This window comes from Myotis davidii, unplaced genomic scaffold (assembly GCF_000327345.1).
Source record: "Myotis davidii unplaced genomic scaffold, ASM32734v1 scaffold37, whole genome shotgun sequence".
In the NCBI taxonomy this organism is placed as follows: Eukaryota; Metazoa; Chordata; class Mammalia; order Chiroptera; family Vespertilionidae; genus Myotis; species Myotis davidii.
In genome coordinates, this window is record NW_006289395.1 from 4,990,190 (window position 1) to 5,015,206 (window position 25,017).

A 25,017-nucleotide genomic window follows, 5' to 3' on the forward strand; every position below is an offset into this window, starting at 1 on the left:
TAGAGCATCAGCCTACGGACTGAAGGGTCCCGGGTTCGATTCCGGCCAAGGGCATGTACCTGGGTTGCAGGCACATTCCCAGTTGGGGGTGTGCAGGAGGCAGCTGATCGATGTTTCTCTCTCATCAATGTTTCTGACTCTCTATCCCTCTCCCTCTCTCTCTGTAAAAAATCAATAAAATATATTTTTTAAAAATTGTGATCCTCTTTCTAACTTTGTATTAGAAAATAGATTGTGATAGTTACAACAGTTATTTAGAGAGAATCTTTAATGAGAAAAATTAAAAGTTAACTGGAGGGAATCTCCAACATGGTCTTCAGCAAGCATGTGACATAGCAGAGGGTGCATGTGTGCATCGTGGGGTTATGAGTTCAGTGGTCACGTTGGTTACAGTTCCGTTGAACCAAATTATTGGTCGGATCTCCAGTGACTTCAGATGTATTTTCTTTCTCACCAAATCTACTTTAGCCCAAAACTTGTCAATTGCACCTTTTCAAATTCTCTCAATCTATCCCCACTTTTCAGTGCACTGCCATTGTTTTAGACAGATCCTCATCATTTCTCCTTTGGACTATAGAAATAGTCTTCTAATAGGTCTGCTCCCCATCAGCATTATCTGGTTTATGTCCCACACATCACTAGAATGATCTTGGTAACAGAAAAAAAAGAAATGTGTTTGAAGCTCTCTTCAGCTTCTAACATGGGCACCACCTTATCCTTGCACTCTGGGAAGGACATGCTGTCAGATCTCATTTTATCCAATAAAACAGTCTGATATTAGGAAGTGGCATGTGAAGAACCTTCAGGGCTGCTAGTTTTAAAGACACATTCCATTTTGAGATTTGGGGTGCCTGAGCGGGGACGGAGGCCTCGTGGTTCCTGTGACCAGTTGGGGTTCCCTGGATGCAGCGCAGACATGGACTCTGGGTCCTGAGTGAAGAGGGAGATTTGAGGATGGGTGGCTCACAGAAGCAGAGGACTGACAGCAGTGCCCCTGCTGCAGGGGGACGGGCAGCCTCTGCGGAGGGCTTGCTTCCCAGTTGCTTTCTGTCGCTGGGTTGCTTGGATGATTCCCTCACTGAAGAGAGTCTAATTGGTTTCGCTTGGACCATGTGACCCAACCATCCCGTAGGGACTGGGAGAGTAGGCAGTTCTCTGGATTGCAAGTCCTCAGAGATGAAGTAGGGGAGAGGCAGTTCCCGAAGGAAAATCAGAGGCTTTTGCCCAAGGGCTGGGGAAGGGACGCTGGCTGCTCACGATGCCCAGATGCCGACCAAATTCCAATCCATGGCATCAAACACCCGACCTTGGTCAGTTTGCCAGGACCTGTGAATTAGCAGCGATGTAGGGAATGTGTCTCCTGGTGTTCAGAGAAGTCATTTCTCAACCCTACATATCCAGTCACTTCCACAAAACTATCCTTGGGTCACTTTTGGTCTGCGTCTTCCTTTTCATCCGATTCTCACTTACAGCCTGTTTCTCCACCCGTGACCACGAATTGCAGGGCCCTCCTTGTTTGGTTCTCGCCTTGAGTCTCTTCCCTGACTTCCTGCAGCACAGGCCAGAGCCAGACTGTGTTTTTGAAGACGTGGAAAGGAGAATGGCTTTTCCTTCTTTGTGAAGTCGTGCTCTGTGGGGGGAACCCTGGGACTGGGGAACGCAGCCCACTGTAGACTCATTTTAGAGAGTTCCAACCTCTCTTTGTATTTAAGGCTCGAGAGGTTCTGCAGGGAAGAAGGCTGTTGGTCATTTGTATCTCTGAGGCTGCTCCTGATGGTTGTAAGTGATACCAATTCAGGGAGCTTTAAACAGTAAAGAAACTTGGCCTCAGGTGACACGTCGGCCCAAGGAGGAGATCCAAGTGCCTTGTGATCTTTCCGCTTTGCTTTGCCTTCATCTCTGTGTGGGCTTTTTCCTCAGACTGGCTTTTTTCATGGTTAACATACAGCTGCCAGCAGCAACTGAGTTCCTTTGCTTCCACGTTTTAAACCAAAAGAGGTGTTAAGGTCTGAATATTTGTGTCCCTCCAAGATGCAGATGTTGAAACTCGAATCCCCAAGGTGACTGTATCAGCAGGTGAGGCTTTGGGGAGGTCATTAGGTCATGAGGGCATTGCCCTCTTGTCTGGATTAGAGTCTTTATAGAAGAGGTCCTAGAAGCTCCCGCCCCTTCTACCTTGTGAGATCACCGCGAGCAGCCACCACCGAGAACCGGAAAGCAGCCCTCACCATATCGGCTGGCACCTTGATCTTGGACTTCCCAGATCCCAGACTGTGAGAAAGAAGTTTCTGCTTTCTATATGCCACCTGAATACCTGACAGGTATTCTGTTACAGCAGCTCAAATGGACTAAGACAAGAGGAGCAGCCAGATGGTCCCAGTCAGAAGTCCAGAGTCGTTTCCTCTAGTTTAAACCGATTTATTTCACGTGTTTACCATTGACCTTAACCCATGTTGAAAGGAAGGGGCATGGTGGGCTGATGAAGCTGAAGTCTGCATCTCTGACCTGGTCGCTGGCAGAGGAGGTAGGATTGTGATGACTGGCTTGGAGCCATCAAGACCCTTTCAGGAGTAGAGGTGGGGAAAGCCCCTTCTACGTCAGGAGGCCTTTAGGGAGGAGGGAAGGATACCGGGTCCAAATCAGAGTTCTGTTCACATGGAAGAAGGAGCAGAGCATTCTGGGTGGACATTCAACAGTGTCCACTGTGACTTGGTTGAACCCAACATTTTGAGTGTGAAGACCATTTTCTATGGGTCACCCAATCCTCACACTAGAGTTTGTAGACTATATCATTGGGAATGGAGTTCAGATATTCTTTGGAAATGTTCTCTCCTTTGATCAAACTGCTGCCTCTCCTTTCTGTTTATCAGCATGTTCACATGAGTGTGTAAGCTTGGTGTGTTGTATTCTAGTTCCGCGTACATCTCTCTCTCTCTTAGCCAGGTAGTCGGTAGGTCCTGAGCCCAGTGCCTGGAATGTAGAAGGGACTCAGGAATTGTTTGTCAAATGCGTTCTCAGAGTTCAAGTCAGATGTCACTGCTTTCCGTCTCCCCTCTGTTGCTTCTCCCTTGTGCATTTTCAGATCTCTGCTTGTTCTCGGATGTCGCCGATTTCATCCTGCTTTGATTTCTCGGGGCTGCTGGTTCTGTTTTCTCACCAGGCTGGAAGCTGTGAGTGTTTGCAGGGATCAGCTGACTCCACTGCCTCCTGTCATGTTGCCCACAGTGCTTTCCAAAGAACAGGAGCAGATCCTTGCCAGGGATGTATGTGCTGCCCTCACAGGTCTCAGAGTGGATTCTCTTCCTGTCACCACTAAATCGAGGTTCCCATGCTAAATACTTAGCTGCAGACTTGTAATCATGCCTTTATGAGCTCCAAGATTTTACTATACTAGCAAAAAATATGACACTGCTTTACAGTTAGTCCATAGTAAGTTGTCCTTAATTCAGAAGTATGGTTCGCCATTCGCAAGCCATACCTATGCCGTTGAATAGATGTGTGTGCCAAGAGGAAAGTGTACGCGATGGCAACTTAGTAAAGAAGCCATTCATTAAACACGTATCTGTTGATCACCTGCGGACACAGGTTGGGTCCTGGGAAGTGGATGATGAGAATAACATGCAAGTGCTCACTGTGGAGTGCTCTCAGCATCAGCACCTGTGGAGGGAGTGAAAGGAAGCAGGTCCAGGCCAGGCGAAGGGAGAAGTTGAGCTGTGATGTCCCAGTGAAGGCCTCAGCGGATGCTCTGCTGGGTTCTGGAGCTTGGGAGGTCTCTTCAGAGTTGTCCTGAGCTTGGGAGGAGGGACAGAGCCTTTAGACCACTGCCTCGGCCAGTCACGGGAATCATGTGACTAGCACCAGCCAAAGCAGTGCCGCAGGATAGACACTGCTGGTGGTCACCTGCTGGATCCTGAGTAGCTGAGGAGAATGCTTCATTCCTGAGGGGGTCTGGTGTCCACTACACCTACTGTATGCCAAGTCCTCTGCCAGAATGTGAGTGTGAATAGGAAAGCAGTGAAATGAGTCCTTATAACAAAGTAATAGAGACAATCTTTGATAGCGGGTTTTTCATGGGACCCTGGGAACATAAATGAGTTTGGTTGGCATGGGGTTTGGGAGGAAGTCATGTCAGCTGAGACCCGAGGGGCGAGGCATTGTTAGCAGGCTAAGGAAAGAGGGAATGAGGTGTGTGAATGCCAAGGAATGCAGAATGTGGCTTCCTCAAGGAAGTAAAATAAGTGCTGTATGTTTGGAAAGTCACTGGGAGTAGGCGTGAGGGTTTTAGGATGGGCATCTAACTTATTGTCCAAACAAGGCACTTCGGAGAATGATCACGCAATTACTAGTGCCAGGGACAGCAGGTGAAAACCTGACAAATTGTGCGGTCACCTTGTTTATAAGGCACGAGTCAGCAGTTTGGATTTTGTCCGAGGACCGATGGTAAAGTATTGATCTCTCCCCACTGTTTTGGGGTTCTGAGCATGGGTGCTGGTGTCCGATTCCTGTAAGTTCAAATCTTGCCTCTATCACTTACGAATTGCACAATCACTTGGGCTGTATAAGCCTCCCTTGACTTATTGCAAAATGGAGATATTTTCTACTCTATGACATTTTAAATAAATATTACACATAAAGTACTTAAAATAGTTTCTGGGACAGAACAAACCCTCGGTAAGTGTACGATGCTGCTGTGCTGTTTTAAATGGGAGTGAGCAAGGTCAGGTCTGGGTTTTAGAATGAGGACTCTGGATGCCTGGTAGAGAACCAATGAGGGCAACAAGCCTGGTGCAGAGACTGGCTAGGAGACCCTACTATTGACTAGGAGAGTAGATAGATGATCCGAATGAGATCAGACATGTAGCCATGAGGAGTGGGGCATGGAGAGGTCCGGAGATCTTGAAGATGTTGGACCACGGACCTTGGTGGACTTGAGGGAGCAGTAGGAGCTGAAGCTGCTGCTGAAGTTTGGGTTTGAGTAGAGGATGGACGGACATCCCTGCCAGAATGGGCTTCCCGTGTCTGAGCAGGAGCCTGTGGGACATGCAGAGGGAGAAGTCCAGCAGGCAGCTGGGCTGAGGATCTGGAGCAGGGGTCCTCAAACTACGGCCCGTGGGCCACATGCAAATACAAATATTGATTTGTTCCCATTTTGTTTTTTTACTTCAAAATAAGATATGTGCAGTGTGCATAGGAATTTGTTCTTAGATTTTTTTTTAAACTATAGTCCGGCCCTCCAACGGTCTGAGGGACAGTGAACTGGCCCCCTGTTTAAAAAGTTTGAGGACCCCTCTGGAGCTTCAGAGCGCAGTCCAGGAGACCGTGGCGTTAGGAACCAGCAGAAGGTGGGTGGACTGAAACACTGACGAGGGTAGAGTGCTGAGAAGAGAGGGTGCTGAAGAATGGCCCGAGGGGGTGTCAGGAAATACTAGATGGTATGGAAACCAAGGGAATACATTTTAATGGCAGTGTTACCCTAAGACAGAGGTTCTCAACCTGTGGGTCGCGACCCCTTTGGGGGTCAAATGACCCTTTCACAGGGGTCTTCTAAGACCATTGGAAAACACATAATTACATATTGTTCTTGTGATTAATCACTGTGCTTTAATTATGTTCAATTTGTAACCATGAAATTGGGGGTCACCACAACATGAGGATCTGTATGAAAGAGTCGCGGCATTAGGAAGGTTGAGAACCACTGTCCTAAGGCAAAGCCTTGCTCCATCCACTCTTAATTTCCTACCGCTTCTCTAACAAATGATCACAAACCTGGTGCTTTAAACAACATAAAATTATTCTCACAGATCTGGAGGCCAGAAGTCTGAATCCAAGGTGTGGGCAGGGCATGCTCTCTGAGGACTGTGGGGGAGAATCAGTTTCTTCCTGTGGTACAACAAACACCATCTCCTCCTCTGGCTCAGTTTCTGGCACAAAGCTTCAAAACGTTTTGGAATTTCTTGAGTGATTGTTTCATACTCTCTTATGCTAATGAGGTGACTAATGGCGGGCCCCTAGATAACTTCAAGATGGAAGCTGGTCCCCAGAAAGACCAATAACAGCATCAAAAGGTTAGAACTTTGGATCAGCCCAACATCCATGGCGGGGAGGGGCAAGAGGAGAGACAGAGTGCAGTTGTGGCCCAGGACGTAGTCCCTTCTGCCTGCAGATTGGAGCCCCCTGTGAACACTCCAGACACCGAGGCTCAGTAGAGCTGCCTTGTTTGGGAAGGCACCTGGGTTTCACCAAGAGAGGTCATGGACGCTCAGCCTCTCTTCCCACCCCACCCCACCCCAGACCTTGACCTAAGCATCTCTTTCATTTGCTTGTTCCTCAGTTATAACCTATATACATGAACATGAAACTGTAATTATAAGAGTGGTGCTGTCGGTGAGTTATGTGAATTGTTCTAATGGATATTGAACCAGAGGGAGTTATGGGAAACCCTGAATTTGTAGCCAGTTGGGCATAATTATGGGTGGCTTGGGGACAACCAAAACTTACAGCTGGCAGTCTTGTGTGAAGTTCTTTGTTCTTGACATGTGGAGTCTCCACTAACTCAGGACAGAATCGAATTGTTTCACATCCAGTTGATATCAGACAGTAGTGTCAGAACTGGCTCGTAGCCTCTGCTGTTGCCAGCAGTTGGTGGTGCTCCTTGGCTTGTAACACATCCTTTCAGTCCCTGCCTCTGTCATCACCTGGCATTCCCCGTGTATTTCTCTCTCTCTGGTCTCTTCTTATTAGGACACCAGTCACGTTGGATTAAGGGTCCATGTCCTCCAGTACAACTCATCGTAGCTACTTACATCTGCAACAATCCTATTTCCCACTAAGGTCACGTTCTGAGGTGCCTGTAGTTAGGACTTCATCAGATGTTCTGGGGAGACAGTTCAACCCACAGCACCCACGGAGCACACGTTTCCCATTCAGCAAACAGCCTTTATTCTGCCTGCTGTGTGCCACGCTCTGTGGCGGGGGTTGGGAAGCAAACAAAGATGGTTAAGTCAGATTATGCTGCCCTCAAGGGGCTTAGATTCCAGCAGTGAGAATAAGCCAGGACACACTGCAGGTATTTGAGGCTGGTTTTTACTAATGTCCTACGAGAGTTTGAAAGGTTAGAATTGATTGGAAGGACAGAACTATTGCTTATGGCTTCAGTAGTCAACCAGGATTCTGGGAATAAAGGTGATTTAAGTTGGACCTCTGAGGGAAGCATGGGATGGAGAGGAGGGAAAAATAGAAATGAAGACTTAGGAGAGGAAAGTGCATTACAGCAGAGGGGTCATGCGGATCTAAGAGACCTGGATGTGTGTAGAATTTATTCTTCAAAAATTATTAACTCAAACTGTGGGGCATCTGTAGATGGAACACTATTGAATCAAATCTGAATGTGCCAATACACAGCCACCTCCAAGATACTCTGACCTGTGGGAAGAGCAAGACGCAGACCTCGTGGGTGGTATTCCACCCCATTTCTGCAAAATGTGAATAGGCTCCCAGGCAGGTATAGTTGCCATGCTCATGAATGCATCGAACATCTCTGCAAGAATATACTAAATTGCCAACAGTGCCTCTCGGTGGGTGGGAACAGGAGAGGGAGGGAGACTGCATTTCTCATTATATGTGCGAGCTAGTCTCAACTTTTTAAACAGGTTACTGTAGTCCTGCCCGCATAGCATTTCAGTCAGCAGTGGCTGCAGAGACGATGGTGATCCTAGGAGTGGTGCTGGATCTGAAAAATTCCTGCCGCTTGCTGACTTCGTAGCTATCCCCGCATTGCGGTGCAGTGCACACTCACGTGTTTGGGCGATGCCGGTGTGCACAGGCCTACACTGCCAGGCATATGAAAGTACAGCCCATAGAGCTGCAGCAACCTTATGCATCCGTGTTTACTACTGTCACTTGGTTGCATCATTTTCTCTCGTGCTGACTTAACCTCAGGTTGTTTTGTACAGCAACATGCTGTGCAGGCTTCCAGCCTGTACCTCATAGCCTAGGTGTGTAGTAGGTTATACCGTTTAGGATTATGTAGATACACTCCGACGTTCTCACAATGGCGAAACCACGTAGCGATACATTTCTGACATATCCCCATCGTTAAATGGCATGTGACTAAGCCACAAGAATGGGTAGCCTGTAACCAAGTGTCTAGCTGTACCTTTTGCATTTTGAAATGCCTTATTTCTCTTAACAAACACTGCAGACTTGGAGAAGTGGTGGGCATGCTGTGTTCTAGAACAGTCCCTGCTTGTCGGAGGACTGCTTTTCTCCACGCACTCATGACACACGGCAGGGTCCATGCAGGGCACCGGGCCTTTGCTTTACTGGGTCTCAGGCTTCCTGACCTCTCCCTGTTGGCCAGGGCTGCAGTCCGGCCGGTCTGCTTGGCCAGCGCTGCTCTTCTCTCGGACTCGCTGTATGAATGTGCATTGCCTGTGTAAGGCCTACAGAACTCATCTCTCACAGCTCACCAAGCCCGAAGGCATGGTCACAGGAAGGCGGTCTCTGTCCACCAAAACCCACCCGTGGGTGAGCCCCAGAATGCCGCGGGAGCCTGAAGTGTCTCCAGGCCTGTGGTGCGTGTCAGTGCAGTGAGGAACTCACATGCCCTCCCGCCTGAGGCTTACTCGCACCTCGGACCTCAGCTCTTTGGTGTCAGGTTTGGGGATTTCTGCTCAGTGTTCAGAGGAGCAGCTGTGTCCTTCTCCATCGGTTATTGAGTACGTGTTCTCTTTTTATTGCTGGTTAAAAATGTAATTATCCACAGCAGTGTCTGCCAGACTCTCCTGATGCCTCTGTTTGATCTGTGCTGTCAGATTGGGGATTTCTTTTTGATATTCGCAAGAGCAGCCGCTTCCTTCTCTGTCAGGGCCACTGATTCATGGTTTGTCTTTTCATTGCCGGCTCAGAGTAATTAGCCATCGTGGTGGCTGTGCTTTCCTGTGCCCCGTTGTGATAAGCCTCATGTTTGTGCCCTGTCCTCGTTGGGGCCTTCCAGATTCCGGTCCACCTCCTGAGGGGGTGGGGGCATGAGGTCACACCCTGTCATGTCATCGTACAGAAACCTACCAAGCCTGTTTTGCTCACTTTTCTGTACCTTGAGCAGATACAGATTAATCCCTTACTTGAAGTGAGGCTGGAGGGAAAGACAAGGATGCTTATACACACACACACACACATGTGTGCATACACGGGCATATATGTGCACACTGATGAATTCTTCACTCACCTGGTACACTGCTTCGCGTAGATACCTTTCTTATTTTCTCTAATTTACCTCTTGCTCTTATTTTTATATGGATTTGTTCTTCCTCTTTACTTTTTTTTTAAAAACAACAATAAAAACCTCCTTTACTTTCCACAGATTTTAAGTGGTGGGTGTTGTAAGCCCTGGCTCACTGTTAGGGCCAGATTCTTATGGGGAAATTGTTCCCCTTTCCTCCACCCTGCACCCCATACACTGCAGCACAGCCTGCACTCCATCCCACACACTGCAGCGCAGCCCCGCACTCCACCCCACACTGCAGTGCAGCCCTGCACTCCACCCCACACTGCAGTGCAGCCCTGCACTCCGCCCTGCACACTGCAGTGCAGCCCTGCCCTCCACCCTGCACACTGCAGCGCAGCCCTGCACTCCGCCCCGCACACTGCAGTGCAATCTTGCACTCCGCCCTGCACACTGCAGCGCAACCCTGGCTCCATTTCCAGTGACACCCCCCCTGCCCCACCTCCCATCTTTCCTGTTTACAGAGAAGTGAGAAGAGGCTCTGCTGCAGGTGGCTCTTTGATTTTTAAAAGGATCATGTCCTTCCTTCCCTCCCCCTTCCTTCCTCCCTTCCTTCCTTCCTTCCTTCCTTCCTTCCTTCCTTCCTTCCTTCCTGGTGATTGAGCCCACAACCCGGGCATGTGCCTTTGACCAGAATCGAACCTGGGACCCTTCAGTCCACAGGCCAACACTCTATCCACTGAGTCACACCGGCTAGGGCAGTGTCCTGTTTTTCTTGATTCTCCCTCATCTCCTAGGACTTGTGGAATATCATAGCGGAGGGAGGAGAAACCTTCCCCTAATGGTTATTACCCTTTAGGCATTACGGGCGAATGCTTAGGCATGCGTGCCTTTCGTATTCCTTGCAAACATACTCAATATTTGTTCCGCAAGAGAAGTAAGCAGTTTCCCTCATATTAGGTAAACATCTCCTGTGTTCAGTAGTGGGAACAATACAGAAGTAGTCCCGTTGGGGAATAGTGAACAAGCGTGTGCAGCCTGAAACGAAGAGGTAACGACTAAAAGATCAGGAGGACTTGGGGTGGGGGAATGGGGCGATCACCGAGGACTGTGACACACATGTTAACTCCTAATGCATTTAGAGTCCCCATGACTGTTTTATAGGAGAGGGAACCAGAAAAGAGAAGGTAAGGTTTGCCCAAATTTGGCAAACCAGAACCCAGTTGAAGGCAGGCACTGCCCAGGTTCCAAACTGGCCACTGGGTGGTACATACATGGGCCAGATACAAATAACACCACCAGTGCACTGAAACTCTTTTCTTTTGTTTCTTGAGAAACTTCATGGAGGAGGTGGAACCTGAAAGTGAGCCTTTAGGAATCTTTCAGAGATAAGTAAAGAGAAGTGCAGGCATTCCGTAGGAAGGGACACAGAGAGAGATGTGGGAGTGGATGTTGCGTTTGACCGTCAGTGAGGTTTGGGGGACTGTGGAGAAGGAAGTGGGTGTTGTGGAGGTTGAGGGAAGGTCAGGTGTCGGGGGAGACGAGTTGGGAGAGCTGGGGAACTGAACACAGGTTTGAGATGGTCTGTTAGGCAATGAGGAGAACTGGAGGCAGCTTAAAGGGGGAGCTAGGTTCCAGGTGTGGTTGTTTGGGCCCGAACTTTAGCTGCTGTCTATGGGGGTAGATTGAAAAGGGTGGGGCGCCTCAAATGAAGGCAGGAGGCTAACAGAGAATGTCAAAGAAAGGGCAGATCTGGGGTTGAGCTCCTAGAGTTTTAGGATATTTGGGTGGCTAGGTAACGGTTTTCTTTTTTTCTTACTGTACCTCTTTTATTTATCTTGAAGCTATGAGTTTGAGCAAGGAGACAGTCTTCCCCAGTTAAAAAGGTATACCAGTGACCATACACCCCTTTGCTAAAACGGCTGCATAAGCTTTTAGAGTAAAAGAGGAGGAAGTTTTAAATTAATGTGAGTAGAATGTGATGTGGGACTATACAAGGGTAGTGATGACATATATCCATCCCTATGATTCTAATTAGAATAAATAAGTCATAAAAAGTTCCTGAATATGATAAATAGCTATGAAAATTGGAAAGCTTAAGACTGTCATTATTTTCAGTTATAATTGTTTATATAGAAAAATCCTAAACCCTGCAAATAATAATTAGAATTAGTAAGAATTTATCAAGCTTGCTCCATTCAAAAGAAAGGAAGAGTGAATATATAGTATTAGATACAGTGGACTTTAGATCAGGAAATACAAAGACATTACATAATGATAAAAGGTTCAATCAGCCAAAAAGACATAATGAAGCTAAAGGAGTACGTACCTGAAAACAGAGGTTGAAAACACAGGCAGCAAAAAGTTACAGGATTAGGAGGAGAAGGAGGCAAATCCACAACTATAGGGGGGGACATCAACACTCCTTTCTCAGTTTTTGGTAGCATTAGTGGCCAGCAGGTCAACGAGGATGTAGAGCAGTGGTTCTCAACCTTGGCTGCACATTAGAATCACCTGGGAATCTTTTTACAATCCTGATTTCTGGGCCCCATCGACCAGAAATTCTGTTTCTTTGTTACTAATGTTGTGGCCCCACCCCATAATAAAGAAACAGAATTTCTGGAGGATGAGGCCCAGAAATCAGGATTTTAAAAAGATTCCCAGCTGATTCTAATGTGCAGCCAAGGTTGAGAACCACTGATGTAGATGAACCGAATAACACTGTAAACTAGCTGAATCTGGTTACCATTCAGGGAACACTTCACCCAACAAGAGAATGCATACTCTTTACAAGTGCCCCTGAAACAGTCACCAAGGTTGGCCATAAAGTAAATCTTAAATTTAAAAAAAAATTTGAAGTCATACAAAATATATTCTCTGACCATAGTAAAATTCAACTAGAAATTAATAACAGAAAGATAACTAAAATATCCAATGTTAAATAATTCATGGACCAAAGAGGGAATTCCTTGGGAAATTTAAAAATATTTTGAATGAAAATGAAAATGAAAATAAAACACATCAAAATTAGCGGGATGCAGCTAATGCTCCGAGGGACATTAATAGCATCAAATGCTTACATTAGAAGAGAGCTGTAGTCTCTAATCAATCATTTAAGCTCTCACCTTAAGAAAATAGAAGAAGGGCTGGCCGCTATGGCTCAGTTGGTTGAGTGTTGTCCCATACACCAAGAGGTCTCTGGTTTGATTCCCAGTCAGGGCACATCTCGAGGGGGTGCAGGAAGCAGCTGATCAGTGTTTCTCTTTCTCATGGATGTTTCTATCTCTCTTTTTCTCTCCCTTCTCTCTCTCAAAATCAAATTTAAAAACAACAACAACGTGTTAAAAAAATGAAAATAGAAATAGAACAACATAAACCCAAGTCAATCAGAAAGAAAGAAGTGATAAAGAGGTGAATGGGAATTACTGAAACAGAACATTGCAGAACAGTTGACAGGATAAATGAAACCCAAAGCTGATGTTCTGAAAAGATCAGTAAAGTTGGTGGAGCCAAACTGATTATGGAAAAATAAGAGAAGGCACAGATGACTAATATCAGGAATAAAAGAGGATACCACTACAGACCTGACAAGTCATTAAAAGATTAAAAAATACTGCAAACAACTCTTCAGATAAATTGGACAACTTAGATAAAAATGTACTAATTTCTTGAAAGCTAGAAATTACCAAAACTCACCAAAGAAGAGTTAGATAATTGAAATAGTCTCATATCTATAAATAAATGAAATACTTTCCAAAAACAAAAGTCCACGCAATTTCAGTGCTAAATTCTGCAAAACATTTAAAGAGATAGCAAATTCTACATAATTTCTTTCAGAAAATAGAAGGGAACCTTTGCAGCTAGTTTGTGGGGCCAACATTATCCTGATAATAGCGAGACATAGACATTACAAGAAAAGAAAACTATATTCCAACAGCCCTCATGAATGTAGGTGCAGAACTCTTGAAAATATCAGCAAATAAATAAACGCCATATAGAAATAATAATGTACTGTGACCAGGAATATCCCAGAAATGTGTGGCTGGTCAGGATTCACAAATCAGTCAATACAACCTCCCAACTTAAATGATTGAAGAAGAGAGAACAAATGTTCACAAAAGCATATGACAAAATTTAAAACCCACTTATGTTAAAAACACGAAACTAGAAATATTAGGAATTTAAATCTGATAAGGGGGATTTAGGAAAACTCTACAGCTAACATCATTTTTAATGGTGAAAGACTGAATGCTTTTCCCTTACGATTGGAACCAAGTCCAGAATGCTCTCTTTCATTTCTATTTAACTTGGTGTTAGAGAGCCCAGTTAGTGTAATAAGTCAAGAAAAAGATAAGACATACAGATTATAGAGGAAATAAATCTCCCCTATTTGTAGAAGACATGGCTACTAAGGAATCTATGAGAAAAAGTCCTCAAACTCATAAGTAAACTTAACAAACTCTCAAGATGCAAAGTGAGCACATGGAAGTCAGTTGTACTTTTATATACTTTCAGTCAGCAATTGAAAATGAAATTTAGGAAAACTTAGAGATAAATCTAAAAACAAAACATACTCTTACCTTATGATCCAGAAATTGGGCTCCAATCCAAAGAAATTGAAAACTTATATCCACACAAATTCTGCACATAGATGTTGATAGCAGCTTTATTTATAATTGCCAAAATTTGGAAGCAACTAAGATGTCCTTCACTAGGTGAATGGATAAACTGGTACATCTTGACCAGGGTGGGCAAACCTTTTGACTCGAGGGCCACAATGGGTTCTTAAACTGGACCGGAGGGCTGGAACAAAAGCATGGATGGAGTGTTTTGGTGAACTAATATAAATTCAAAGTAAACATCATTACATAAAAGGGTACGGTCTTTTTTTTTTTTTTTTTTTAGTTTTATTCATTTCAAATGGGCCGGATCTGGCCCGCGGGCCGTAGTTTGCCCACGGCTGATCTAGACAGTGGAATATTACTCAGCACTGAAAAGAAATGAGCTACCATATCATGTAAAGGCATGGAGGAACTTAAATGCATTTTACTAAGTGAAATAAGCCAATCTGCAAAGGCTACATACTGTATGAGTCCAACTATATGATGTTCTGGAAAAGGCAAAACTGTGGAGACAGTAAAAAACAAACAAACAGAAAAAGTGGTTGCCAGGGATTTGGTGGAGGAAGAAGGGATGAATAGGCAGAGCACAGAGGACAGTGAAAGTACTCTGTATGATACTATAATACGTACATGTCATTATACATTTGTCCAAACTCATAGAATATACAATACCAAGAATGAACCCTAATGTAAACTGTAGCCTTTGGATAATAATGGTGTATCAGTGTAGGTTCATCATTTGTAACAAATGTACCTTTCTGATGGGGGATGGTGAAAATGGGGAGGCTATGCATTTGTGGGGGTGGGGCTATGTGGCAAATCTCTATACCTTCCTCTTAATTTTGCTGTGAACTTAAAGCTGTTCTAACACACACACACACACACACACACACACACAGAGGGTGGGGCAAAGGTAGGCTTATAGTTGTGAGTATGCAAAACACCTTATTCTCGTATTATTTATTAATTATTGTATTTTCTATATGAACAACTGTAAACCTACTTTTGCCCCACCCTATATATATTATTTTTAAAAGACTATATCATAACCAGAGGTCCAGTGCATGAAATTCGTGCACTCAGGGCCAGGGGGTTGGGGGGAGGGTCCCTCAGCACAGCCTGTGCCCCCTCCAGGAGCCCTCGGGAATGTCCGACTGACAGCTTAAACCGTCAGTTGGACATCCTTAATGCTCTCCGACATCCCCCAAAGGGTTCCGATTGCAAGAGGGCACAGGCCAGGCCAAGGGATCCCACTGGTGCACAATCAGGGCCGGGGAGAGATGCAGGAGGTTGGCCAGTGGGGGTGGGACCGAGGGAGTGCTCCAGGGCATGTTTGGCCCATCTCACTCAGTCCCAATTGGCCAGACCCCTGCAGCAAGCTAACCTACTGGTCAGAGCGTTTGCCCCTGGTGGTCAGTGCATGTCATAGCAAGTAGTTGAGTGGCCTTAGCATATCATTAGCATATTATGCTTTTATTGGTTGAACTGCCGACTGGACAACCAGACACTTAGCATGTTAGGCTTTTATTACATAGGATCATAATTAGTCTTTGTTCTCTCATCACCACATGGGTACATTCACCAAGGTGCTGTATAATGGGGTAAGTGAGGGTTGAGTGATAGCGGTTTTATTTTATACCAGTGTAATATTTATGAAGACATGAGGGTGTGTCAGTCTGGGACAGGAGTCCATGTTCCTTCACTTGTGACAGTTGGAGACAGAAGATCAGCTCTAAGGCTTCTCAGGCGGGATGCATGTCTCTTAGCCGTGAGGATGAGGAAGGAGTCACAAGAGTTTTTTATTTATTTTTGATTGATTTCAGAGAGGAAGGGAGAGGGAGAGAGAGAAACATCAGTGATGAGAGAGAATCATTGATTGGCTGCCTCCTGCATGTCCCCTACTGGGGATCGAGCCCACAACCTGGGCATGTGCTCTGACCAGGTATTGAACTGTGACCTCCTATCAGGGGTGGACAAATTTTTTGACTCGAGGGCCACAATGGGTTCTTAAACTGGACTGGAGGGCAGGAACAAAAGCATGGATGGAGTGTTTGTGTGAACTAATATAAATTCAAAGTAAACATCATTACATGAAAGGGTATGGTCTTTTTTTTCAATAGTTTTATTCATTTCAAACGGGTTGGATCCGGCCCGCGGGCCGTAGTTTGCCCACGGCTGCCCTAGATCATAGGTTGATGCTTAACCACTGAGCAACACCAGCCGGGCATCATAAGTGTTTTAACTGTGGTTAACTGCCCTAATCTTTATGCTCTTTCCAATGTGTCCATTAGATTTTAGTGTGGAAGTTGAGAAACTGTTTGGTATGGATGACAGTCTCACCAATCTGGAAGATTTAGGGTTTATTTGAATAGATAGCCAAGATAGAAACAGCAACATTGTAGGCTAACAGAAGGTTCTGGTCAAATCTGACCCAAATGAAAACAGGGAAGTTGTGCAACTCAAGAAGGATTGAAAGCAAAAAGCAGAAGTGTAGGCATAGGGATGAGCAGGGATGAGATGTTTGCATTTACCTGGATATCAGTGACGGAGGACAGCATTCCTAGCGCAGCTGAGGTTGAGACTGGGTTCTTTTGTTTGATTGGTTCTTGGTCACAGTCAGGTCAAAAGGTTGTTCACAAAAAGCTCCAACCCTACCTTGAGGCTAGTAATTTTCATGGCTCCATATATTCAGTCATCTCAGCCCTGATGTCTTCAAGGCAACATTTCATTGCATTGCATATTATGCAGTGTTAGGAAGCTGGTCCCATTACTGTATAATGAGATACAGATGGAGTTGGACAGACACCTCTGAAGAGGCCAGTAGCTTTCCCTGGTCAGCCGTGAACCAGAGACCCATCACAGTAAGTGTCTGACAATTGATCTCAAACTCTGATCCCCAAAAACCAACTGGAGAAGATTAAAACACACACACACACACACACACACACACACACACACAAGATAGGAAGCAAAACATTATTTTTTTTCTTATAGGATATTCTGAGCAATACAACCTGTTTCATTTCACTTTCAGTGTTGTTTATTAAAAAAACAAACCCACTGAACTTTGTGTTATAGATCAACTGACTTGTAGCAAAGGTAAGGGTAGCCTGAAGTTTGCTTTGGTTTTGCATATCAGCTTCCACGGTCACTCTAACAGTACGAGTAGAAGATTTATAAATCTCATGACCAACTTACAGGTAAGAGCCTGATGTGTTGGTGCTGGGGTGCCTCTGGGATTTCATTCGCTCTAGGTGCCAATTCCAAATGATTGATAGTTTGCTGGGTCACTGTCCTTAAAAGAATTAAGAGTCTGAACCTGGATTTGGTCAAGGAAAGCGATGATGTATAAAGGGCCAGCAAAGCGTTTTGTACAGGGCCAGATAGTAAATGTTAGGCTTTGTGTCAAATTACTCAATTCTGCTGCCCTGTGAAAGTGTAACAGACAATATGTAAATAAATGAGCATGACTGTGTCCCAATAAAACTGATATTTGAGGATCATGTAATTTTCACATTTTACAAAATATTCTTTTATTTTTTTCAACTATTTAAAATGTAAAAATCATTCTTAGCTTGTGGGCCATACAAAAACAGTTTGCCGACCCCTGCAATAGATTGTCACTGACTTCCCCTGGCCTGGGGGTGGGGTGAGGGAGAGAATGGTAGCGTTCCTTCAGGCACCTGGGTTAAAACTTCCGTGCTTCAGGGAGTTCAATGCCAAGTGGTCTATGGAGCACAAGTAAGGCCATACTCTAATTAATAAACCATTGCTGTTAATTATTCATGGAAAGAAACCAAAGTCTAGAATGCAAGCCTTTTGTAAACCAGAATTGTCTCATCACCTTAGGCATTAAGTGGAAGTGATGAGAGCTAAACAAAGACAGTTGTGTACAATAGAGCCGTGCAGAAGATACATTGAATAATGAAATGCTGGTTCCATTTGAAATTTGAAATTCCATATGCTAAGTCCATGAGACATCTTTGATCATTTGGTATTGTTGATCACTTTATTGAAAGGCTTTTTTCTCCCCCTTTCCTTCAATGATACCATATTCTGCTAGTGTTCTTCCTGTTTTTCTGACCATTCCTTTTCTGTCTCCATTGTAGGAGATGATGGATTTCCTCATGGATCACTCTGTAGTCTCTCCCTGGGAAATTTCCTACATGCCCTTGGCGTCAGTGACCATTCTGTGCAGATGACTCACACTTACTTCTCACAAGCCCTCTTTGAGCTACAGATGGTAGAGCCTCAAGACCTTATACACCATGGGAAACAATTTAGAAGAAAGGAGTAATATGACTTTACTGATATTTTTAAAAGATAATATTCCCTGCTTTGTGCAGGATAAACACTAGAGAGGCAAGAGTGGAAGGAGGGAAACCTTTCAGGAAGCTAATATCTAGAAATGAAGTCGTGGGGGCCAGGTTTAGGTAGGCGTCTCCAGGTAGATGTTTAAAGGTACCTCAGACTCAACATTTTCAAGGCCTAAATGTATGATCTTTTGCCCAGGCTTCTCTGTCGTAGTGTCTGCCATTCACTTCAACAAGTTAGGAACTTTGACCTCTGCCTGTCTTTGTTCATTCAGGTTACTATAATAAAATTTTCATAGACTGGATAGCTCACAAACAACAGCAATTTATCTGTTAGGAGGCTGGAAGTCCAAGATTAAGGAATCAGCTTCCTGCGTGATTCTGGTGAGAGCCTTTTGCCTGGTTCACAGCTTCCACCTTCTTGCAATGTCGTCATGTGGTGAAAGTGGCTAGGTGTCTCTCTGGAGTCTCTTTTATAAGAACACTCATGCCCCAGTGCATGCATTTGTGCACATTGGAAAGAAATTAATTAGAAGGTGGACGGTGGGGCTGGATGGGCGAGATGGGCCAGACACACCCTGGAGCCAACCTCCTGCAGTCCCTCCCTGGTCGGCCGCACCTGGGATGGCACCAGGGCACAAAGGGCACCTGCAGAGTGAGCGGGGTCCCTCTGGGGCTAGACGGGCGAGATGGGCCAGACACACCCTGGAGCCAACCTCCTGCAGTCCCTCCCTGGTCGGCCGCACCTGGGATGGCACCAGGGCACAAAGGGCACCTGCAGAGTGAGCGGGGTCCCTCCGGTGCATCATCCGAGAGCCGCAGCTGCCAAGTCACCGCAGCTCTGCAGCTCCTGTGTGGAGTGTCTGCCCCCTGATGGTCAGTGCGTGTCATAGCTACCAAGTTGGACGGTCGAATGGTCGAATAGTCGGTCGAATGGTCGAATAGTCGCTTAGGCTTATTTATAAATAGATTAATCTCATTCATGAAGGCTCACCCTCATGACCAAAGCACTTCCCACCTCCTAACACAGGGGTGGGCAAACTTTTTGACTCAAGGGCCACAATGGGTTCTTAAACTGGACCGGAGGGCAGGAACAAAAGCATGGATGGAGTGTTTGTATGAACTAATATAAATTCAAAGTAAACATCATTACATAAAAGGGTACTTTTTTTTCCCTTAGTTTTATTCATTTCAAACGGGCCGGATCCATCCCGCTGGCCGTAGTTTGCCCACGGCTGTCCTAACACCGTCACCATTGTGAGTTAGGATTCTAATGTATGAATTTGGGGTGGGGCAGGGTGGGGGAGACACAGACATTCAGACCATAGCATAACCTTCTTTTTCCAATTCACCATTCTGCACTCTGGCCCTCTTCCTCTCTGTTTCTTACAGGGTAGTAGGAGTACATAGTCCTTAGAATGCAATTCTGATATCAGCTCATTCCTCTCAGTGTCTTCACATCCCTCAGAGTGTAATGTCTGAAAACCTTAATATGTCCATACAAGGTTCTTCACAGATGACCTTAACCTTGCAGCTCCTTTCCTACCTCCCTCCTCTTGTCTCTGCACTGCTCTACCATCTGCTTGTATTGCTCTCTGCCACCTGAACACTGTTGCCTACCTATCTCCTCTTTTAGAATCTTGGCTGAAATATCACTTTTGGTGAAGATTTCCCATGGCATTTAACCCGTTTAGGTCAGATTCTCTTATTTTATGTTCTTATAGTGTCAGACTTTTTTCTTTTTTGTAGGCTTATCTGAGTTTCCAAATATATACTTGCTTGTAGACTGATTTGATTACTGTGTTTTATGACATGAAGAACTGTGTTTGTCAGAGTTCTCCAGAGAAACAGAAGCAATAAGATGTATCTATGTAGACAAGTGAGATTTATTGTAAGGAATTGACTCGTGATTGTGGGATCTGTAAGTCTGAAATCTATAGAACAGGCTGAAAGGCTGGAGGCTGAGGGAAGAGTCTTGAGTCTGAAGACAGCCTGGAGGCAGAGTGCGCTCTTCCTCAGGGGACCCCAGTCCTTTCCCTAACGGACTTCACTGATTGGAACAGGCCCACCCCCATTGCGGAGCGGGCCATAGGCTGAATGTTTGTGTTCTCTCCAGATTCCTGTGTGGAACCCTGTTCCCCAATGTGATAGTGTTCGAAGATGGGACCTCATAAGGGCAAAGCCATTAGGAATGGGATCAGTGGCTTCATAAAACAGATCCCAGAGAGGTCCCGCCCCCTTCCCACCCTTTGAGGAGACAGCTCAAAGACTGTGTATGAGCCAGTGAGAGGGCCCTCACCTGACACCTTGATCATGGACTTCCAGCTTCCAGAACGGTGAGAAATAAATTTCTGGTATTTATAAGCCACCCAGTCAACGGTGTTTTCTTACAGCAACTCAAATGGACTAAGGGAGAGTGTAATCTGCTTTACTTAAAGTCTACTGATGTAAATGTTATTCACATCTAAAAAATACCTTTACACTAACTTCTACTATTTGACCCAAAATTGGATTCCATAGCCTAGCCAAGTTGACACATAAAATTAACCATCAAACCCTAGCCGGTTTGACTCCGTGGTTAGAGCATTGGCCTGAAGACTGATGGGTTGCAGGTTGAATTCCAGTCAAGGGCACATGCCTCGGTCGCAGATTCCATCTGTGGCCCCAGTCGGGATGCGTGTGGGAGGCAACCAGTAGATATGTCTCTCTCACATCACTGTTTCTCTCTCTCTGTCTCTTCCCCTCCCTTCCACTGTCTCTAAACATTAATGCAAAACAACAACAGTAACATACCCATGAGTGAGGATTAACAACAAGAACAATTTCACCATCACAGGGACCATGTCTGTTTTAGCCCATTTGTGTCCTCGTTGCCTCCCACAGTACAGGACATGTAGAAGGCACTCAGTAATGTTGAATAATGTTGATTGTATGGATTTCCAGATTTTCTACCTGCAGCCAATGTTAAGGGAATAATGCATTTGATGGCTGCATGTACTGCTCTTTAGAGTCATTCTCTGTGTTAATTCTAAAATGTTTTGTTGATAAATATTTCCTTTTTGATTCAATAAATAGCTCTAATTTTTGACAAATTTGCTTCTTTATAATTCATTTAGTCACTCTTAGCTTGTCTTTTTTTTTTCCTTTTTTAAAAAATATATTTTATTGATTTTTTACAGAGAGGAAGGGAGAGACATAGAGAGCCAGAAACATCGATCAGCTGCCTCCTGCACAGCTCCCACTGGGGATGTGCCCGCAACCCAGGCACATGCCCCTGACCAGAATCGAACCTGGGACCTTTCAGTCCGCAGGCTGATGCTCTATCCACTGAGCCAAACTGGTTTCGGCTACTCTTAGCTTGTCTTTTAAGGAGTCTTATAAGGAAGCCTATATGCCATTTGAGTTAATCATTGGATTTGCTCTTCTCTGGTCTTCCTCTTTGTGTCTTTTTCCTATTTTCCTGGGTATAGTAACCAGAGCCAACTTTGTTCCCAGTGTAATTGGACCATGACTTTATTTAAGGAGATAATTGCATTTTTATTTCCCAATACTCTTAAATTTTATTGGCCATTTCTGCAGAATTTTCTATTTCTAAAACCAAACTTTTCATGCTGGCCCTGTCTCCAGAGTTTTCTATTTCTGTCATTGGTGCCAGACAACTAAAACAAGAATGCTTGGAGTCATCCTTGACTTCTCCACCCCCACCATTCCCATTCCATCCACCCCCATCATTCCCATTCGATTGCAAGATTCTCTTGATTCTTTCTTGATATGTTTCCTCAAAATTGATCCTTTTATTTTTATTTCTTTAATAAAAAAAAAAATCCTCATGGGCTCATGCGTGATAATAGACTTATTATTGGTATTTCTTTCACTAACCTCTCCCAACTTCAGCCCATTGTAGCCTGCAATGCCAGATGAATCAGAATATTAGCTTGAGTATACTTTCTTCTTCCTAATTCCCAACACCCATTTACCACTTTGAAACCTGTTTGGTGGCCCTCCTTACATACCAGGTAATCCAAACTTTATTTCCTTTTTTCATCAGACCTTCAGTACAGAGGGTTAAGTTAATCTAACTTCTAAGATCATGGTACATATCATCCTCAGTCTATGTAAGCCTGTTATGTTATTTATTTAATCCTCTCTCTTTCCCCATAGAAACAGTTTGAATGTGTATTTCGTGTGTGTATGTTTTTATAAAACGTGTATTTTTTTGATATTTTCATTTACACAAATTGTAGTCTAGATCTCATTTTTTTGCTTTATATATATACTAGTATATCACTGCTTTTCAGATCTATCAATGATGCAATGTGAACATATAGCCCAGTGCTTCTAATTGCTGTATCTCTTTAATTTACATCGTTATCTGTATTTATTAGAGTTTATCACATTAAGCACCCAGCCTGTTTTGTCTTCCGGATGGAAAGTATAGTGTCAGTCACCGGTGACTGACAGGGTGCTTAATGTGTTAATACTTTTCTCTCTAGAGGTCTAGTGTATTGTCATTGCTATATTATTATGCTATATTTTATAGCTGAGTTTTGTTGATGTAGAGTAATGAGATTGATGTTTTGTAGGTTATCACATATGAGCAACCATGATGAAGCTTCTTATTCTCACTAAAGGCCGGTGCATGAAATTCATGCATGAGTAGGGTCCGTAGGCCTGGCCAGCGATCAGGGCCGATCCGGGCCTTCCAGCTGCCAGCTGGGGCCTTCCTTCCCTGGCTGCCAGCTGCTGGTCAGGGCCTTTCTTCGTTCTACGCTGCCCCCTGGTGGTCAGCACACATCATAGCAAGAGATCGAACTCCCGGTCTCTCAAACTCCTGAGTGGACACTTTGTATATTAGCCTTTTATATATATACTAGAGGTCTGTTGCACGAAGATTCGTGCAATTGGCCTTCCTTCCCCTGGCTGCCTGCACTGGTTTTTCTCCGACACCTGAGACCCAGGCCTTTGGTCCAGCTGCAATGGAGAAGCCAAGCCTCGAGGCCACATAAGGAAGGAAGTAATAATGATCAGAGCAGAAATAAACAAAATAGAGTCTAAATGAATAAAAAAAGATCAGTGAAATCAAGAGCTTGTTCTTTGAAAAGATAAATAAGATTGATAAACCTTTAACCAGACTCATCAAAAGAGAGAGAGGGCCAAAATAAATAATATCAGAAATGAAAGAGAAGTGACAACTGACACCACAAATAGTCAAAGAAGAATAAAGCCGTCTTCTTCTCAAACTATTTCTGAAAATTCAAAAGGAGGGAAGGCTCCGAAGCTCATTTCATGATGTCAGCATAATTCTGACTTAAAAAGCAGATGAATACATTACTAAGAAACAAAATTATAGGCCAATATCCCCAATGAGCATAGATACAAAAATTGTTAATAAAATATTAGCAAACAGAATTCAGTAATTTTAAAAGATCACACACTGCGATATCGTAGGATTATTCCTGGGATGCAGGTTTGGTTCAGTAGCTGCAAATTAATTAATTTGATTCACCACATAAACAAAATGAAGGATAAAAATCATATGGTCATATCAATGGATAAAGGATAAGTATTTGACAAAATCCAGTACTCATTCATGATAAAAACTCTGTAAAGTGGGAATAGAGGAACCATCAGAAAGAGAAACTAAGAAAACAATACCATTTACAATTGCATAAAAAAATACTAGGAGTAAATTTAAGCAAGGAAGTAAAAGACCTGTATTTGAAAATTTATAATACACTGAAGAAATAAATTGAAGAAGATACAAATAAATTGAAGTATATACCATGCTCATGGATAAGAAGAATTAACAACATTAAAATGTACTATCCAAAGCAATCTGTAGATTCTGTTCAATTTCTGTCAAATACCAATGCTGTTTTTCACCGAACTGAACAAATAATTCAAAATTTTATATGGAACAACAGAAGACCCTAAATAGCTAGAGAAATCTTGAGAAAGAACAAAGTTATAGGTATCATGCTACCTGATATCAAACTATACTACAAGGTTATAGTAATCACAACAGTATGGTACTGGCATAAAAACACACATAGGTCAGTGGAACAGAATAGAGAGCCCAGAAATAAACCCACAACTATATGATCAATTAATATACAACAACGGAGGGAAGAATATACGATAAGATAAAGCCAGTCTCTTCAATACATGGTGTTGGGAAAATTGCAAAAAAAGAAACTATACACAAGAATAAACGCAAAATGGATTAAAGACTTAATTGTAAAACTCAAAACTATAAAACTAGAAGAAAGCACAGACAGTAAAATCTCTGACATTTGTCTTAGCAGTATATATTTTTGAAATGTCTCCTTGGACAAGGTAAAAAAAAGAAAAACTAAGCAAATGGGACTACATCAAACGAAATATTTTTGCACAGCAAAGGAAACATTCAATAAAGCAAAAAGACAACTTACTGAATGGGAGAAGATATTCACAAATGATACATCTGATAAGTGGTTAATATCTAAAATTTTAAAGAACTTAGAAAACTCAACACCAAAAAAACCAAACAATCCAATTAAAAAATGGGCAGAGGACCTGAATGGACCCTTCTCCAATGAGGACATACAGATGGCCAATAGACATATGAAAAGATGCTCAATGTCATTAGTCATCAGAGAAATGCAAATTAAAACTACTATGAAATATCACCCCACACCTGTCGGATTTGGCTAACATCAGTAAGTCAATAAACAAGAGTTGGCAAAGATGTGGATAAAAGGGAACCGTCATGCACTGTTGGTGGGAATGCAGATTGGTGCAGCCACTGTGGGAAACAGTATGGAGATTCCTCAAAAAATTAAAAATGGAAGAAGATACCTTATAACTTAGTAGATACCTT

The 25,017-nt window shown here is 43.9% G+C and overlaps 1 protein-coding gene and 1 long non-coding RNA gene across 2 annotated transcripts in view; both read left to right on the plus strand.

The window, feature by feature from the left end:
• Window positions 1-25,017, plus strand: part of ARHGAP44 (Rho GTPase activating protein 44) — a 184,475-nt gene that overhangs the window by 12,964 nt on the left and 146,494 nt on the right.
• LOC107182785 lies at window positions 10,334-23,230 on the plus strand. The gene is made up of 3 exons (XR_001513516.1): window positions 10,334-10,344; window positions 13,543-13,548; window positions 23,141-23,230. It is a non-coding gene; the product is annotated as an uncharacterized LOC107182785 (long non-coding RNA).